Source organism: Mus pahari, chromosome X, assembly GCF_900095145.1.
Source record: "Mus pahari chromosome X, PAHARI_EIJ_v1.1, whole genome shotgun sequence".
Lineage (NCBI taxonomy): Eukaryota > Metazoa > Chordata > Mammalia > Rodentia > Muridae > Mus > Mus pahari.
Genome location: NC_034613.1, coordinates 44,237,288 through 44,243,765, shown reverse-complemented (window position 1 = coordinate 44,243,765; position 6,478 = coordinate 44,237,288). Strand labels below are relative to the sequence as shown.

Sequence of the window (6,478 nt, the reverse complement as noted above, 5' to 3'; positions counted from 1 at the left end):
CTTCATCCCAGGGTTGCAGGAATAGTTTAATATACAGAAATTCATCAACATAATCCACTATTTAAACAAACTCAAAGATAAAAATCACATGATCATTTCATTAGATGCTGAGAAAGCATTTGACAAAATCCAACACCCCTTCATGATAAAAGTCTTGGAAAGATCAGGAATTCAAGGCCCATACTTAAACATAATAAGCAATCTACAGATTCAATGCAATCCCTATCAAAATTCCAACTCAATTCTTCAACGAGTTAGAAAGGGCAATTTGCAAATTCCTCTGGAAAAACAAAAAACCTAGTATAGCAAAAACTGTTCTCAATGATAAAAGAATCTCTGGGGGAATCACTATGNCTGACCTAAAACTGTACTACAGAGCAATTGTGATAAAAACTGCATGGTACTGTTACAGTGATAGACAGGTAGACCAATGGAATAGAACTGAAGACCAAGAAATGAACCCACACACCTATGGTCACTTGATCTTTGACAAAGGAGCTCAAACCATCCAGTGGAAAAAAGACAGCATCTTCAACAAATGGTGCTGGCACAACTGGTGGTTTTCATGTAGAAGAATACGAATTGATCCATTCTTATCTCCTTGTACTAAGCTCAAATCTAAGTGGATCAAGGAACTCCACATAAAACCAGAGACACTGAAACTTATACAGGAGAAAGTAGGGAAAAGCCTTGAAGATATGGGCACAGGGGAAAAAAATCCCTGAACAGAACAGCAATGGCTTGTGCTGTAAGATCAAGAATTGACAAATGGGACCTCATAAAATTGCAAAGCTTCTGTAAGGCAAAAGACACTGTCAATGAGACAAAAAGGCCACCAACAGATTGGGAAAGGATCTTTACCAATCCTAAATCAGATAGGGGATTAATATCCAATAAATATAAAGAACTCAAGAAGATGGACTCCAGAAAATCAAATAACCCCATTAAAAATGGTACACAGAGCTAAACAAAGAATTCTCAACTGAGGAATATCGAATGGCTGAGAAGCATGTGAAAAAAATGTTCAACATCCTTAATCATTCGGGAAATGCAAATCAAAACAACCCTGAGATTCCACCTAACACCAGTCAGAATGGCTAAGATAAAAAAATCAGGTGACAGCAGGTGCTGGCGAGGTTGTGGAGAAAGAGGAACATTCCTCCATTGCTGGTGGGATTGCAAGCTTGTACAACCACTCTGAAAATCAGTCTGGTGGTCCCTCAGAAAATTGGACATAGTACTATCGGAGGATCCAGCAATACCTCTCCTGGGCATATAACCAAAGATGTTCCAACTGGTACTAGGGACACATGCTCCACTATGTTCATAGCAGCCTTATTTATAATAGCCAGAAGCTGGAAAGAACCCAAATGTCCCTCAATAGAGGAATGGATACGGAAAATGTGGTACATTTACACAATGGAGTACAACTCAGATATTAAAAACAATGAATTTATGAAATTCTTAGGCAAATTGTTGGATCTGGAGGATATCATTCACAAAAGCACTCAGATAATATGCACTCACTGAGAAGTTGATATTAGCCCAGAAATTCAGAATACCCAAGATACAATTTGCAAAACACATGAAACTCAAGGAGAAGGAAGACCGAAGTGTGGACACTTTGCCCCTTCTTAGAATTTGGAACAAAACTCCCATGGAAGGGGTTACAGAGACAAGGACTGGATGTGAGACGAAAGGATGGCCCTTCCAAAAGCTGCCCCACTTAGGGGTCAATCCCATAATCACCCACCAAAGCAGACACTATTGCATATGCCAGCAAGATTTTGCTCAAAGGACCCTGATATAGCTGTCTCTTGTGAGGCTATGCCAGTGCCTCGCAAACACAGAAGTGGATGCTCACAATCAGCTATAGGATGGAACACAGGGTCCCCAATAGAGGAGCTAGAGGAATTACCAAAGGAGCTGAAGGGGGCTGCAACCCTATAAGTGGAACAACAATATGAACTAACCAGTACCCCCAGAGCTCGTGTCTCTAGCTGCGTATGTAGCAGAAGATGGCCTAGTTGGCCATCATTGGGAAGAGAGGCCCCTTGGTTTTGCAAACTTTATATGCCCCAGTACAGGGAACACCAGGGCCAAGAAGGGGGAGTGTGTGGGTAGGGGAGCGGGGGCAGGGAGGGTATAGGGGACTTTGGGGATAGCATTTGCAATGTAAATGGAGAAAATACTTAATAAAAATTGAAAAAATGAAAAATTAAGATTTAAAAAGGAAAGTAAAAAAGAAAAACATCATTATTTGCAAATAATATTATTTTTAAATACCTACATTTTCTAAAGTAATTTACAGATTAATAAAAATCCTCATCTTAATGACAATGACATTTTAAAAAGAACTAGAAAATCTTTGCCTTAAACAATGTCTCACATAACATATGTTAGAACTACAAAGGAAAACTGTCAAAGCATACCAAAAAAAAAAAAAACTAAACAAAATAGTAGGCAATAACAAAGACCCCCAAATATCACAGCTATGGTGGTGCCTGAGTGGGTAAGAGCACTTGCTGCTTTTGCAGAGGACAGGGGTTTGATTCTCAGCACCCAGATGGTGGCTCACAATCACCTGTAATTCCAGTCTAAAGGGCTAATGCTAAGGTTTTGTTTCTAGTTGCTTCTTGATTTGTCAGTAAAGAAAGATGAGGGCTAATTGCCAGGTCAAAGGTATAGATGGGAATTCTGAGTCCCCAGGGGAAAAAAGCAGACACAAGGAATAAGAGAAGAGTTTTCTGCCATGCTTTGGAGGGAGAAGAACACAGCAACCATGTGTCCCAGGGAAGCTGGGGCCTGTGGCCACTAATACAGGCATGTGGCCAAGGATATATGACAGGAGCTAGGTGGAACTAACCTCTAAGTTTAGGGCAGGTGGAGAAACAGATAAACTATTAAGGGCACACTTTTCTAGGTGAGAGATGTCTGAGCTCAGCAATTATGCTATGAAGGCAAGTTGTAAAGTAACAAACTGTATGTGTGTGTGTTATCCTTGGATTTAAGGGAAGCTGGGAAGGGGCTGGTATCACAGTCAATACCTGGAGAAAAGGTGAATAGAACAAAAGGGAAGCTGGATGGGAGCTGGGAGCATGGACAATCCCAGAACAAAAAGCAGTAGCATGAAACTATATAGAACACCAGTCCCTGTGGATTTGACCTCCATAGGCATCAGGTCCATATGTGGTACACATACACACATGTAGGCAAAATACTTAATACACATAAAATAGAAAATAAATAAACATAAAACTATATATAACACCAGTCCCTGTGGATTTGACCTCCATAGACATCAGGTCCATATGTGGTACACATACACACATGTAGGCAAAATACTTAATACACATAAAATAGAAAATAAATTAACAGAAAAATTTAAAAAAGAATCACAAACATCAAGGGAAAGAATGGACAACTGCCAACAGAAAGCATAATGGCCTTCAAATTAACTGGTGCTCTTAACTGGTGCTCAGTGGCAAAAGTACATACCTGGAGTACCCAAGACCTCAGTTTGCTCTAAACTCTAAAATAAAACAGAAATAAGATATATAAATCAGTAAGAAGCTTAATAGCAACCAATTTAAGAAATTCAAAAAACAAAAACAAACTTTCTGAGGAAATGGAAAAGTATATGGCTATTACAAGTTTTCAGGAACCAAAAGTATGCATGATTAAAATAATATAAAAGACTCCATGAAATATCAATTTCCCATACGTTTAAATAGCAAAATTTAAAAATGTGATCAATACCAAGTGATCATGAATACAGATAACAGTGTTCTGGTTCCTTAAATTTTGATTTTTATTCATTTTAATGAAGTTACCCTTATGTCCAAATACATTTTAAAAATTTAGCAATACACTGTTATGGGGAGAACACCAGACCACTTAGGCAGTTTTAGCCAATTGAAAGTTTTTGTTCCAATTACCTTGGGTTATACAAGGTTTCTCAGGAGCAAAGTATAGTCTTGAGTGTTTAGGGTAAGGATTTCTTAAAGAAAGAGAAGCATATCCTGGTATCTCACTCAGCAGCTGAGGAGTGGGGTTGGGGAAGTTGTAAATAAGCAGTTAAACAGACACTAAAGTAAGTTATTGTTTGTAAGGAGAGATATGCACAAACAGGTAGTTTAGCAGAAGGTAAGAGAAGCTGTTAACTAGGGCTCTTGATTATGGGTTCCTAAAATAGAGTTGGGCAATTTTTCACAGAATTCTCCATCAAGGAGATCAAATTCTGGTCATCTCTTGCTGGTTCTCTGTAACATGCTGGAGAACACAGAAAGATTCAGAGACTGTACCTCTACACTTAGGGGTCTAGGAACTCCCAGGAGCAGGAAAGAGTGCATGCCCTGGCTGGGGAGGAATACAACCTTAGATGTTCCAGGGTCCAGGGAAAATCTTCTCTGACCAATTGCTACAGTGTGCTCTGGGGGCAAAATATCACCACCACCACCCCCAAAAAACAATAGGTGAATCTGAGCACCTCTAGAAGTAAGTTTGGTTTCTTCTTCTTCTTCTTCTTCTTCTTCTTCTTCTTCTTCTTCTTCTTCTTCTTCTTCTTCTTCTTCTTCTTCTTCTTCTTCTTCTTCTTCTTCTTCTTCTTCTCCTTCTCCTTCTCCTTCTCCTTCCTTCTTCTTCTTCTTCTTCTCCTCCTCCTCCTCCTCCTCCTCCTCCTCCTCCTCCTTCCTTCCTTCTTTTTGAGTTTTTTGAGACAGAGTTTTTCTGTATAGCCCTGGCTGTCCTGGAACTCACTCTGTAGACCAGGCTGGCCTTGAACTCAGAAATCTGCTACCTCTGCCTCCCAAGTGCTGGGATTAAAGGCATGTGCCACCACTGCCCGGCTTCACTTTGGGCTTCTTTAGTGGTTTGAGTATTGTTCCTCATCCCAGGGTCTCAGTCCTGTTGTCTGTGTGTAGTGGGAAGGGGTCTGACCTGTCATCCTAGGTGCCCCTGTCAACTAAGCAGAGTACAGGCTGGGAGTAGGAAATAGGCCCCAGAGCTGCTGTAAGCAGCTAGGTGAGGCCAGGGAAGGGGGATATAGTTTTCCTTGTTATTCCAAGGGGGAAAGTGATAGTTCAATTCCAACCCTGTCCTTTTCTATGAGTAACTTTTGTACAATTGGAAGACCCCAAACCCATTCATTTCTCAGAGAAGCTACAGGACTTTTTCAGCCTGTTGGAAATTGTTTAAAGATAAAGGTGCCTGCTGCCTGGCCTGACGAGGACCAAATAATGGACAGAAATGACTGACTCCCTCTAGGTGTCCTCTAACCTATACACAATCGCTATATGCCTTACCCACAAGTAAATGTACATTTTGATTTCTTTTTAAATTTTTAAAATTTATTTTTCCAGACAGGATTTCTTTTGAGTAGCCCTGACGGTCCTGGTACTCACTGTGTTGACCAGGCTGGGCTCCAACTTGTGAGTGCTGGGATTAATGGCGTGTACCACTACTGCCTGGCTTTTTTTTCTCTTTAATTTTAAAAATTATTTTAATTATGTGTTTGGGAGGGTATGTTCACATGAACACAAGTGCCCATAAAACTCCAAGGTGTCAGATTTCCCCCGGAACTAGGGTTACAGGGAACTGTAAGCCATCTGATGTACTAAGAATCAAACTGGGGTCCCTTGGGAAGAATGGCGTATGCTCTTAACAACTGAGCTATCGCTCTAGCTCCAAATGTAAAACTTTAAAACAGTTCTAAGGGGCTGGTGAATGTCCACATCCATTCACCCCAACTGGTCCTTTCTGATAAGCTGTACCTCACCCTGTGCCAACCCACATGACCCAAGTCCCGCCCCGTTGGATTTGCTCCTCTCCTGCCTTCTCCCGAACAGCCCTCTCTTGTGGATGGGGGTCTGCCTCTTGCCCACAAAGCCCTGATCCTTGCCCNTGACACTACCATCCACATCCAAGCCCCGCCCCTAAGGGGCAGCCCACCACGGGGTGCCCCACCCACACTCAGGTGTCTGCTACACTCTCAAAAGAGCCTAGCANCAATTCTTCAACGTGTTAGAAAGGGCAATTTGCAAATATCAAAAACTCTTCATAATGATAAAAAAAAATCTCTGGGGAAATCACTATGTCTGACCTAAAACTGTACTACAGAGCAATTGTGATAAAAACTGCATGGTACTGGTAGAGTGATAGACAGGTAGACCAATGGAATAGAATTGAAGACCGAGAAATGAACCCACACACCTATGGTCACTTGATCTTTGACAAAGGAGTTCAAACCATCCAGTGGAAAAAAGACAGCATTTTCAACAAATGGTGCTGGCACAACAGGCGGCTATCATGTAGAAGAATACGAATTGATCCATTCTTATCTCCTTGTACTAAGCTCAAATCTAAGTTTATCAAGGAACTCCACATAAAACCAGAGACACTGAAACTTATAGAGGAGAAAGTAGGGAAGAGCCTTGAAGATATGGGCACAGGGGAAAAGAATCCCTGAATAAAACAGCAA

At 41.0% G+C, this 6,478-nt stretch overlaps 1 pseudogene; it reads right to left on the bottom strand.

Annotated features, from left to right (window-relative positions):
* LOC110313821 overlaps window positions 1-5,793 on the bottom strand; it is a 22,297-nt pseudogene extending 16,504 nt beyond the window's left edge.
* Window positions 5,794-6,478: the final 685 nt, after the last annotated feature.